At 34.5% G+C, this 13,797-nt stretch overlaps 1 protein-coding gene across 1 annotated transcript in view; it reads right to left on the bottom strand.

The window, feature by feature from the left end:
• The window catches only part of trsn (translin), a 223,885-nt gene extending 210,649 nt beyond the window's left edge, over positions 1 to 13,236 (bottom strand). The window contains exon 1 of the mRNA XM_068361117.1: positions 13,114 to 13,236. The gene's annotated coding sequence lies outside the window, so the exon portion shown is untranslated. The remainder of the gene's footprint in view (positions 1 to 13,113) is intronic.
• Positions 13,237 to 13,797: the final 561 nt, after the last annotated feature.

The following is a 13,797-nucleotide window of genomic DNA, read 5'->3' as shown; positions in this document are numbered from 1 at the left end:
ATCGTGAGCTGGGCGTTTTGCCCATAGCCAGAACTTTTTCATTGTAAGACTGTAATGTCTAGGACTTTGTATCAAGAAAAGAAGCACATGTGTCATGAAAAAGTGTCTTTCAAACCAGGAAGGAGCCAAAAATACACAATGTAAAATTATGTCTTTTTACATGTAAAGAGAGGCCAAGTTTTGTACACTTGTACCTGGCATTACTTTTATATCTAGGTAGGTTGAATGTTAGTCATGGGTCCAAAATATAGCAATAGACATTGCTAGTTATCTACTCCGTTGGCGGACGCCAAATCAAATCTAAAGGAAACAAATGGATAATACTTATAGCCAGAAAGACCTTTTAGCTCTCACTCGATGCCGCCAGTTGCCTTTGAGCTTCAAAAAGGCGCTCTCTCTCTCTCTCTCTCTCTCTCTCTCTCTCTCTCTCTCTCTCTCTCTCTCTCTCTCTCTCTCTCTCTCTCTCTCTTGACATGAGGCAACACAAGATTGCATCATTAGCTTTATGAAATGCAACCGCCTTCTTCTTGAAACTGTACACATATCAAAACGATTTAACGCTATCAGTAACAAAACACTCCTTTTTTTTTACAAAAAGGCTGCTTTTAAAAATTCTAAGATACACTATCACTTTTATCAAATAAAGTAAACGTCATTAATTTATATTATGTAATTTCCTTTTTTTCTTCCCATTATTGTTAAAGTTAGCCATGTGTTTTGAAATGTGTTCATGTTATGATGTCTATTACACCTATAATGCAACAGGCAGCAAAGTTATTTTCCCCAAATCAAAAATATTCATAAATTAATATATATTCATCCTTTACATGTTCCCTGTTTCAATTTTTAAAAAAATGGTTTTGCAAGCGAAGTTTCAAAACAGTCTATTCACTCTTAGCTCTAAAAGTGTGGGGATGACCAAGGGACTTCAAAAAAGTCCCGAGCAAATAGATCCCCCTCCAAATGTGTTTAAGAAATGAGGAGTTACGCACTATTTATCACTTATCGAGTTTCGCATCTTCTACTAACAATACTGGCTGATAGGATTAAGCATCCTGTTGAAACAAAATTATTTGTGTTTTCCGGACACCGTGACTACACTGTTGTTCTTGTTGATAACATACTGGACCTTTGTAAAAATAATGAAAACGTGTTAATAAACCAGTGTGTACTTTTATATAATCCTGTTGATTATCTTTCATTTTCCCTAATATTTCATGGTGCTCGTAACGTTTCAACTGTAAAAATTACTTTAACAGCAAAAAGAAACACTGGAGATATTCTGTGGGAATAAATATTATTCACAATACACGATATACATACACATTGTCTATAGCAGGGTAAGGCAATTTTGGACAGAGGCAATTTTGGACAGAGGCAATTTTGGACAAGTAAGGCAAATATTGGACAGATACAATATCTCTAAAACTATTTATAATTTTCGAAAACTATAATGCTATTAGAAATTGCCCAACCTTCTACTTTATAATTATTAGTATGTCTAGTTTTTAAAAAGTATTAAGTACCCCTACATAAATTGTTGAATATGGGTGTCCAATAATTGCCTCACCTTCATTTTAGGGTTTCTCAGAATTAATACATGAAATTATTTTTTCTAAAAACAAATTAGTGGATGATGCTAAAGGAAGGTTTAAAATAAAAAAATGAATGAAAAAAAAAAAGGAATATCTAGTGTCCAATTTTGCCTCGCCTTGAAAAATGGTACGGCAATTTTGGACACTTAATTTAAAAAACATCAATTCATAATAAGTTATTAAGTAATAGATTCTGTAGATCGATCTATCTATCTATCTATCTATCTATCTATCTATATCTATATCTATATCTATATCTATATATATATATATATATATATATATATATATATATATATTTATATACATATGTATATATATATATATATATATATATATATATATATATATATATATATATATATATATATATATATATATATATTCTTAATAATTCTAACTAGAAATATAAATAAATGATAGTTCTTTGAAAATATTTTCTATCATTTATTTCAATAGAAAATCATATTAATTTATAAGAAAATAAAAAGGAAAAAGTTTTCTTTTCATAGAAAATAATAATCAAACCTATTGTTAATGAAAAAATAGGGACAAGTACAAAATTTGAAATAAAGGTGAACAATTCAATATATACTATAGCCATACACGTGACAATTTAAATGCTTGAATATATGACTGGTCTATTTAATTCACCCGATGGCTCAAAAAACAGCTTCAGTTCTTTTAAATATGGCACTAAACATTCTCTTTGAGGCATGGGTTCCATAAATAAAGGACCATTAATTCCATCTGTAAGTTGAAAAACGTATGTATCCGTTTGGTGCTCTGGCTACTCCTCTAATTCTAATGCCCAGCAGTTGATCTTACTGGAATTAATATGGACCGGCAGGGGTCACTTGCCTTATTTAGATAGGCGATGCGCATCACTAAGAAACTGGCTATTCTTTGATGAATTTAGTCTATGAATCCTCTATGGATTTAGTCAGTCTATGGAAAGTGAAAATGAAAGAATTGCCCCCAGTCCCGGCCGTAGTGGGTTGCTACGAAACTCCCGGTTTGTAAATACTAAAGAAAAATTGAAAATTGGTAATTGAAATGTTAGAACCATGAATCAAACTGGGAAGTTACAGCTAGTAGAGAATGAATTTATGAAATATAGTTTGGATATCTTGGCCCTAAGGAACAGATGGAGTTAGAAGAGAAGGGGTAGGAACAATGATGATGACACCAAGAGCAGAAAAGGCATTAACCAAATGGAGAGCTGTAGGTAGCAGATTGTTACTTATAAAAATAATAGTTATAGTTATAGTTATAGTTGTTGTTGTTGTTGTTGTTGTTGTTATTAGGGCCTATTGAAACCAGAGAAAAAAAAGAGAATTTTTCGCGAGTCCTAAACGGCTTCGGGAGAAAATCTTCGTGCATCTCCAAAAGGATTCAGAAAAAATTTCCATAGACTTAGCACGGAATTCTGAATGATTCCAGAAATCTCTGAACGATTTCGGAAGAAAATCTTCCTGAATCTCCTCTCCAAATGACTTCAGAAGAAATAGCCGTAGACTTAGCATAGAGTTCTGAATGACTCCAGAACGGAATCTTCCCGGAGTAGTTCTCAACGGCTCCGCCCCGGATTCCAAAAGACTTCTGAAGACTTGATCTCTCTCTCTCTCTCTCTCTCTCTCTCTCTCTCTCTCTCTCTCTCTCTCTCTCTCTCTCTCTCTCTCTCTCTCTCTTTTTTTAAACATACCTTGCAACACCTCACGATCTGTATGTACTGTAGCTATGGAAGTTTACGCAGTGAACATTGGGAGGAGGATTTCACTTTACTCACAGAGCTCGCGTTCTGGCGGAACATGTAACCGACTGTGAGAATTTTGTTACAACTACAGGATGAACTGGAGGCTATTCGGAACATCTTCATCTACAGATAGTTTGGATAGGTGCTGCCGAAGTTGGCGAGCTTTGAAGATCATAATGTAAGCGCCTTGGAGGATAATTTGCTTGCAGTTTAGCGACGATGTCCTATAATTGGATTGCATTGGTGCAAAGCGGTGAGCGACGTGTGTTTCTTCAAAATTCGGCATTGAAGATAGAACATATCAGGACGGCATTGGTAAATATAATGTGTTGCTCTTCGTTGACTTTAGTATGATGGCGTATAGTGTATGCCGAAAAATCAATGGCATCCATGTCTTTACCCATCGCCCTTATAGGTAAAGACATGAAAGCCATCGATTTCTCCGAGGAATCTGACGAACCGAGGACAAGCAGCACTGAAATGTCTCTTGAAATCTCGAAGGAGACTGGCGAACTAAGCAAAGAAGATCTTGAAGAACTATATAAGACAGAAGAGAATAGAGAAGGAAAGCCTTTATATGAAGTATAAAAAATAGCCTTTAATTATAGAGGTAAGTCACCTAAAAACAGGTCAAATAGCCTCTACTATTAGCGGCTAATCGCCTTAAAACAGAGGTCTCAAAGACCCTCTAGTGCTAGAAATAAAGCACCCCAAAAAAGGTCAAAGAGCTTTTAATGTTAGAGGTAAGGGGATTAAAATAAAGGTCAAAGAAACTCTAATGCTAGAGTAGAGCACCTCAAAATAGAGGTCAAAGACCCTCTAATGCTAAAAGTAAGGAGCTTCAAAATAGAGGTCAAAGAGCCTCTAGTACTAAAAGTAAGGAAACTCAAAACAGAGGTCAAAGACCCTCTAATGCTAAACGAAAGAAGCCTCAAAATAGAGGTCAAAGAGCCTCTAATGCTCAAATTAAGGAGCCTCAAAATAGAGGTCAAAGAGCCTCAAATGCTAAAAATAAGGAACCTCAAAATAGAGGTCAAACAGCCTCTAATGCTAAAAGTAAGGAGCCTCAAAATAGAGGTCATAGACCCTCTAATGCTAAAAGTAAGGAGCCTCAAAATAGAGGTCAAAGAGCCTCTAGTACTAAAAGTAAGGAACCTCAAAACAGAGGTCAAAGACCCTCTAATGCTAAACGTAAGAAGCCTCAAAATAGAGGTCAAAGAGCCTCTAAAGCTCAAATTAAGGAGCCTCAAAATAAAGGTCAAAGAGCCTCTAATGCTAAAAGCAAGGAGTCTCAAAATAGAGGTCAAACAGCCTCTAATGCTAAAAGTAAGGAGCCTCAAAATAGAGGTCAAAGACCCTCTAATGCTCAAAGTAAGGAGCCTCAAAATAGAGGTCAAACAGCCTTTAATGCTAAAAAGTAAGGAACCTCAAAATAGAGGTCATAGACCCTCTAATGCTAAAAGTAAGGAGCCTCAAAATAGAAGTCAAAGAGATTCTAATGGTAAAAGTAAGCAGTCTCAAAATAGAGGTCAAAGAGCCTCTAATGCTAAACGTAAGGAGCCTCAAAATAGAGGTCAAAGACCCTCTAATGCTAAAAGTAACGAGCCTCAAAATAGAAGTCAAAGAGCCTCTAATGCTTGAGGTAAAGCACTTCAACTTAGAGATCGAAGAACATATAATGCTAAGATTATAGTTCCTCAAAATAGAGGTCATAGAGCCCTTAATACTAAAGGTATGGCACCTCAAAATAGAGCTTAAATATCCTCTAATGTTATGTATGGCACATCAAAATAAAAAGTCAAAGAGCCCCTAATGCTAGAGGTAAGGTACCTCAAAATAGAGGCCAAATAGTCTGGCCTATTCTTTGTATATTCACCCTATGCATTGATTTCCTGCACGCCAGCGCTTTTCTGTGCCTTCACCAAAAACTGTACTTCAGCAGAAACTGAGCACCAGCAGCATCCTGTGCGCCAATGCTCCAGTACTCTCCTTCGTACTCGCGCGAGAGGCAAAAAGAATGAAAACTTTTTAACAGGTTAAAATTGCCCCGTTCCCCTCGCCACAAACGCATGACAGCATGCCCGCCGGGCAAAAAGGGAAGAGGCTTCACAGAAGGACTCAAGATCCCGAAGATTCCATCTTCCAAGGCGAATCAAATGATTCCCCTGAAGAAAGGAATGATGAATACTGTGAAGAACTGCAGAGTATAATAGGTGAGAACCTAGAGAGATATGAAAATTGTGATTAATGATTTCAATGCTAAAGTTGGAAGGAATAATCAAGGGATAGAAAATGTGATGGGTGTTGAGGTTCTTAGCGAAGTTGCAAATGAAAATGGGACACATTCTATAAATCATTGTTCAACAAACAATCTTGTTACTGGAGGTACTCTTTTCCAGCACAAGGAGATCCACAAGGACTTCACCATGTGGCAATTACAAATATCAAATAGATCACATAGCCATTGATAACAAGAGAAGGAGGACTCTGGGAAATATAACAAGCTATAGAGACATTAGTTCACCAAACTTTAAACTGGCCTCCACAAGGCACTAGAAGAGTTGGAAGACTCAGGAATATAAAGCATGAAGTAGGATATTGTGATTGGAGAAGTATTGAATTAAAAACTGAAGATAGAGACGACTAGCGAAATCTAATTGAGGCCCTTTGCGTCAATAGGCGTGGGAGGAGATGATGATGATGATATGTGGGCAGTGACTTCAAGTATCTAGCTCAAACCGAGTCACTTAGCCTCCTCCTGCCTCTAAAAACCCCTTTGTTGCTCTACCAATGCAAAATAATGGACGATCCTTAATATCTTCCAAAATACTTTGAATTTCTTTTTTATTTCTTTTATTTTAGGTATAAATAAATCCTTATCATTCACTATCGGGACTATCCTAGCAGTTCAATTATCACTATTTATTACCTGGTCAATTTAGATTTTTTTGTATTTACGTTAGTGTTTGCAGACATTTTTCTTAAAGAATGGAGAGATATTTGGTTGCTTTGTATTTCCATGATTTGTCATGTTTCTATCTCTCTTTGTGTTTTTCCTTTTATTTTTCTTCATTTCATCTTTTTTTTTCTTAAATCTTCGATTGTATCCCTTTCTTTTGTAGGTAAAAGTATCTCTTTGATGGCTCGTTCATAGTATGAGGTAACAATGATAAGAATAAAATGGATAGGTACAACTTAGGACAAATATTGTTTATGGGATCAGCTTTGCCCCTCCTTGATGTATCTATCATGCTGTTCACTCTAATGTTACTCCATTTAACACCATATCAAAAAGGCAACATGACAGTTATCAACATGGAAATTAGCAGGAACAGTGAAAATATATTCTATTTCAATTCCTGAAATTTTCATTTGGATATGTGAATTATTATAGGAACAATGTATATAGTAGTTTTTTTTTTTTTAGATATTTCTAGCATTTGGGTTGACACCCTCTCGAGGATGTTACCATGTTTTGGTCTATCTTTTTGAAGGTTTCACCCCCTGAGTGTCAACAGTTTTAAGAGTGTCCCCAGTATTAAATAACTTTTTGAAAATCATATCATAACATCGAGCTAGAAAGAAACTTTTTTTTTAATGTAAATCTCAGGGTGTCACTCACTTTTAGGGTGTCACCTTGGGCAGACACCCCTTTTACTGCACCCCTTATGTCTTATTTTGAATTTTTATGATTACATATATGCATATTTATACATAAAAGTATATTTGTGTGCTCGAATACAAAGTTTGATTTACATATTCATATAGTAAGGCAAAATTGGACAGTTTTCAAAACCATGGTCAGGCAAAATTGGACAGGCAAACTTCTCACTTTTTTCTAGGCGAGACAAAATCGGACAATCTTGGATTACGGACACAAAAATTTATGTAAGTCTATAATTTTTTTCTAGCATATTTATATTGATAGGGACCACAAATTGTCATAGTTTGCCCAACTGAGCGTTGGCGCTTAACGGAGATACAGACGTGTCCAAAATTGCCTCGCCTCTGAGATTTTTTTTATTACTGTAATACGAGAATTTCTAATTCTTTGATGATTATGAAACAAGCCATTTTTTATAAATGAGACCCCCCTCTCTTGAAAACATGTTTGGTATTTGGTCATGAATTATTAATATAGATTTTGTACAAAGGTTACTAAAAAGGTGTCCAAAATTGCCTCACCCTACTTTACTGTTTACCCATCTCCACTCTTTAATAAAGATCAAGTGTTTGGTTTTATATATATATATATATATATATATATATATATATATATATATATATATATATATATATATATATATATGTATATATATATATATATATATATATATATATATATATATATATATATATATATATATATATATATATATATATATATATCTTTCCAGTCACACTGAGCAACATTGACAGAGGTATAACTACTCCGGTAGGGTAGAGAGGGAGTTGTCATACCCTGATGAGAGGATGGGAAGGGTTGAATCTGTGTGCGCATATCTATTTAAATATTTAACCATAATTTTTGACGTGTCATATACACGTGTATATATATATATATATATATATATATATATATATATATATATATATATATATATGTATATATATATATATATATATATATATATATATATATATATATATATATATATATATATATATATATATATATATATATATATATATATATATATATAACCAGAAGAAAGAAGACAACGTTGGATGGCACACTTTAGTGAGGTTATGAATAGGAGATATGATGGGAATAATTTGATTGATATACCTGAAGCTGATGTGCCCATGAATGAATTAGGGGGGTTTGAAGTCGAAGCTATCCCTAAAAAACTAAAGAGATGGAAAGGCTGGGATACGATAAAATAACTGCCAAGATGATACTGGCCGAAAATGAAGTGACTCTCAATAAAAACCATACTTTTTGTTACCTTCAGCAACGAAGTTGGAAGGAGGTTATGTTTTCGCCCCTATTTGTATAGTTTGCAATTTGTGTGTGTTAGTTTGTGAATGAGACTTGCATGGATTAACAGTTATGTAAAAAGCTAAAAAATATTAAATTTTGGAAGGTCAAGGTCAAAGGTCAAGGTCACGGTCAAGCAAAATGTCCAATTCACGCAATCAGCCATAAGTTTGGACATAATTGTCACAAAGACTTCAAACTTGGTTCATATTTGAGTATATGAAAATCCACGCCAATTAATTTGAATTTGTCATATTAAGAGGAATTCCATAAAAATGCATGACTCTCCACAAAATTGGCCGGTGCACACTCTGAAAAGCTTTTTCATAGTGCACAAATGCCATCCAATGTTGACCTCTATATTCTACGCATTGTCATACAAATTATCTTAAAATTCTAGGATCTTTTCAGCTGTCGCAAAAATATGTTTCCATGGTAAATAGCTGAAAGGTTTGGATTTAGTGCTGGAACAATTCAAAATTTTAGTGGAGAGTTCAAAACAAAATAACCAATCAAGTATCAGCATTATCTCTATTCCTATAACTCGCTATTAAAAACTAAATAGGATTTGGTTTTCTTACCAACAATGCACTGCTATAATATATAGCATGGTCCCATTCAGATTTTGGTTCCATTATAGAACAGTGCAACATTAGTTACGACATTGAAACATACATAATTGAATAAATCTTTGCAAATAAACTATTTTGAATCCAATATCCTACTGGTGGATACCCCTATTAACAAAGTTACAGATTTCAATAGAAAAAGTTGCGTTTTGCTCCTACCACCCAGTAATTCAGAAAAACACTGACAAGTGGTACTTCTGTTGTAAGTTACTTGTTCGAACTGAATAAAAGGCCCGTTTTAATTCTTTGTTATTTGTTTTCAATATTGGAATATAGAATATAAATATAGCTTTTACCTTAATTATGTTAATAATGAAAAGTTAGGGTAGAAACGTTGGTTTGATATCTTTAGTTTGTTGACAGGAAATGGAATTCCATGTTCGAACAGATGCTGGAGCGCGAAGCTGAAACTCACCCCTTTTGTGTGTATTCTTCCCTTTTTTAAGTTTGTATAACTGATAGTTAATGCAGAAATACAAGCGAAGCGAGCTAAGGCAAAGCAAAAACCAATAATTCATCAGCTCAATTAGGTAAAGTGATATTTAAATAACTCTATAGTAAATAGGATGGAAAATCACATTTCTGTGTCCAAAAGTCCTGGAAAATAAAAGCTCCAGTTTTTCATTGCTATTACTCGGTTTTGATCACTGCAAATATTTTTTTTATCATAATGGATCGATTTTCATAATGATGACTGACAAAAACAACAAAGTTTAAAAAAGTTAATTTAAATACAGTATACAATTAGACTGGTACATGGTATATTTTAAAGTAAGTGTTTCAAATGTAATTGATGATGATATTTAGTGCAAAGTTATACCATTTCAGTTATGATAGTCGACCCAGCATAATTAAAAAACTATGGATTTCCGACAGAAATCATTATCAAAATTGGTTAAATACATGATAATTTAATTTCTAGCCAAATAGATGTGTTTTATACATTTCTGACCATGATTATTGGGGCAAACGAACTGTTCATGAGTTTGTGGACCCCCTTATAGAATACAATTATGGGGGGGGGGGCATCTGTGGGAAATTGGGGTTTTTAGGTGGAGAAATGCCAAAAAATCAGTGATTTGCAGCTATAATAATGGTCAGAAATGCAAAATAACCACAAGGCAACCACTAGGAAAAATATATGGTTCATGTAAGTGGCTGAAAATTAAAGTACCATAATTATCTATGATTCACTAAATGTCATTCTAATGGTTTTTGCTCCGCCGCGGGTCGCTTCGCTTGCAAATAAACATCATCTCACAGCTCCTATGTTCTGGCAAGCAGTACATGCTGAGCTGTGCTTGCGATCCACGTGGGTCATTATTTCGGGGTTATTTTTTACTTTCATATGAGAAACAATAGCTATACACTGAACGGAGAAAGTTTCCCTCATAATCAACTGCCGACATACACGAAATTACACAAAATTTGGAAATAGATTGTACATCCCTTAATTTCCCTCTTAGAGACTCTTTATGTGATGGTGGTTAAACTTGAACTGAAGGGGAGGGGGCCAGGGTGGAAAAAAAAATTACTGTTGTAGAACAACATCCGGGAACATGCATTGATATTTAGAAGCTTAAAAAAATAAATAAATAAATAAATAAATAAAAAAAAGTATTAGGTCATGGTAAATACAGTACACAGAAAGCACCCGAAACCAATCAGAAACAACGCATGCACAATAACTCGGCATCAGTCTCTCAAATGTAAACAATGCACTTAAAAGTGAAAAATATACTTCATATTTTAATCGAGCAATATGTAAGTTATCATGCCCCAGCCTCCATTATACACATAAAGAAAAATGCCAAACTAGCCAATTCCAGTTTCGCTGGTAATTAAAGTATCATATATTAATCCAAAAGGGTTTAAAACACCAAAAAATAATCATACATAATGTTCACATTGAGATGATTCAATATCAATAAAAAATGTAATAACTTCCCTTTGTTAAAACTGCAATAGGCTACTACTAATGTTTCCTTTCATCCAAAAACCTGTTTCCTATGACCCCACTTTCTCATAATTCTTCATGGGAATCCACAAAAGAAAAGGAAAAAAAAAAAATTCCATTTTAAATCCCTTCTTTTTGTTTTACTATGGGATCCTAGCCTATATCTGACAACTCATTTGTGATATAAATTAAGCAAGATTATTTCGAAACATTCTTTAATTAGATAAAGTGTTACTTTAAAGTTTTGATAATAGGCCTGATATAAAACTAAATTACCTATGAAAGTATAAGCTATATCGCAAATTGCCTGGTAATTGCAGGGTACATTCTAACCCAATCTGTGTCCTACACCTAACCTAACGTGTTACAAGTGGTCATGTATTTAATGAGTCGTGCTGGTGTTTTACCTAACCCGACAAAAAAGGCAGCGTTTGAGAAAGTGTAGTCTTTGCTAAAATGTCAGAGTCCTATTTCAGTATCACATATTGTCTCCTAACGGTATTTGTTTACAAGAGCACACTCTCCATTTACTCCAAAATTATGCAGTCCTGCAGCTCTCCTCTTTTTTTTTACAGTAATTAAGAGGTTCTTTAAAAGCTGGGAAAGCAAGATATGTTTCGGGAGGGGGGGGGGGGAGGGGGGGGGGGAGTTGGTTAAGGAGGCGCTAAGCGACCTGGAACTGACATCGTCAACATAGTCAACCAAAGAGAAGTTTGTGACGTCAGCGTACATTTGGTATACAGTATATTCAAAATATATACTAAATTAAAAATGGATCAATTAATCAAAAGTGTTACTATTTGTGAAATGTATATTCTATATTTAGTAAATATTTGACACTAAATCTTATTAAAAGTGTTTTCTTTTAAAGAAACTATTTTGATAGTGACAAGTTTTCCCAGACGACGTTTTGCTATACTAACGCAATCTATAGACCACTGCCTAAGGATGCCTGACAATTTCCCGCCAATGAAAACAGTCATACACTGCAAAAATAGTCTTTCTCGTAAAAAAGTTTCTTTGAAAAAATATTTATTGTCAAAGTGTTACCAAAAAAAATATATATATAAATTTCACAAATAGTGACATGTTTGAGTAATTGATCCATTTTTAATTTAGTATATATTTTGAATATACAGTATACCGAATGTAAGCTGACGTCACGAACTTCTCTTTGGTTGACTATGTTGACAATGTCAGTTCCAAGTCGTTTAGTACCTCCTCAACCAATCCTTCCCCCTCCCCCCCCCCTTTTACAACATATCTTGCTATTTTTTTGTTTTCCCAGCTTTAAAAGAACCTCCTAATTACTGAAAAAAAAAAAAAAAAAAAAGAGGAGAGCTGCAGGAATACATAATTTTGGAGTAAATGGAGAGTGTGCTCTTGTAAAAAAATACCCTCCTAACTTGTCACAAAGGTGTTGCACTAAATACGTCTCGTTATTACAAATTGAACCGGTACCTCGAATTACTGGAATCCCCCGGATTTACACTTATCCTCAGGTAAATACTGGAATCCCCTTTAAAATTACCAAAATCCTCTACAATATCACTGCAAACCCTTAGAAATCGATAAATATTATATGTGTTTTTATCAAAATAAGTTATTTTTATGTTTTTAGCATTTACATTTTTTGTATATTTGCAGATAGAACCTTGGCTAGGGGTTGTGATCTGGGAAGGTTTGTGACCTGGGAAGGGGGTCCGGGGGCTTGCCCCAGATAGGGGTTGTGACCTGGGAACTACTAGGTTAGCTTAGGTGGGTTTGTTAGGTTCTGTACCCTTTTGTAGCCTTTTATATATTGTGTAAAGGGTATATAGAAAAATGCTTTAATATACAGATTTTATTTAATTAATTTACTTGGGTAATATTTCACTGTATTACAGGGCAATGTAGTTCGGCTACTCAAAGTTAGTCGCATTGGTTGTTCTGTTGGTTTACGGTTGAAATGAAGGTCAAATTCGGTCAAATCACAATATTTACTACAAGAAAACATATATTTTCTGTTTGAAATGAGAATCTGAAAATTAATAAAAACGCATACCATTTATCGATTTCTAGGGGTTTGCAGTGATATTGTAGGGGATTTTGGTAATTTTCAAGGGGATTCCAGTATTTACCTGGAAATTCCAGTAAATCCGGGAGATTCCAGTAATTCATGGTTCCCAAATTAAACCTCATCTATATTCACTTACCTTAAGTATGCTGTCACACTTGCAATTCCAGTCGTTTTCATGGCATCAGTTTTCCAGATGAATAGTTTTAAAGTTCCCCTGTCATGCATAAGCGCATGTAAACACTGAAGGGACTGAACTACCGGCAACAAATTGGCCGTAATGCTTATATCCTACAACTGAACATGGAGGATTTCCATCGAGGAGATAACTATTGATTAGGGCATCATTCATAACTTAAGAAAAATGCAGAATAAATTTGGAAGCATTCGTAGCTGACGAGAGAATATTCATCATAGGCTAATGGGCAACTTCAGGTTTAAGACCCTTCTGCTTTTAAAATTTGGATATGGCTCAATTAAAAGAAAAATAATTACACTGAGAAATGCTCTTTGCAAAGACTATTAACAGAATCTTTAATGCGGGGGCACAGATGAAAGTTTGACTGCAACCAAAATTAAAGAATAGTCCAATTTATAAAATGGGTATCATAGGGTTAGGTCTCACAGTCTGGCCCATGATGCAGAACTTTAGGCTCAGATTTAAATCTAAAGGCCCTACACTACAGAATCTATAAATCAACGCTTCAAAGCGCCTACTAAACAATCACTAAAATTTTATGGTATGGTTTAAGCTAAATATTTACTGTAAATGCCGTTCGCCTCAGATGACTTATAAGTTAACCACGCAAACCACAACGTAAAG

This window comes from Palaemon carinicauda, chromosome 37, assembly GCF_036898095.1.
Source record: "Palaemon carinicauda isolate YSFRI2023 chromosome 37, ASM3689809v2, whole genome shotgun sequence".
NCBI lineage: Eukaryota > Metazoa > Arthropoda > Malacostraca > Decapoda > Palaemonidae > Palaemon > Palaemon carinicauda.
Note: the sequence above shows the minus strand (reverse complement) of the source record. Positions and strands in the feature narration are given on the sequence as shown.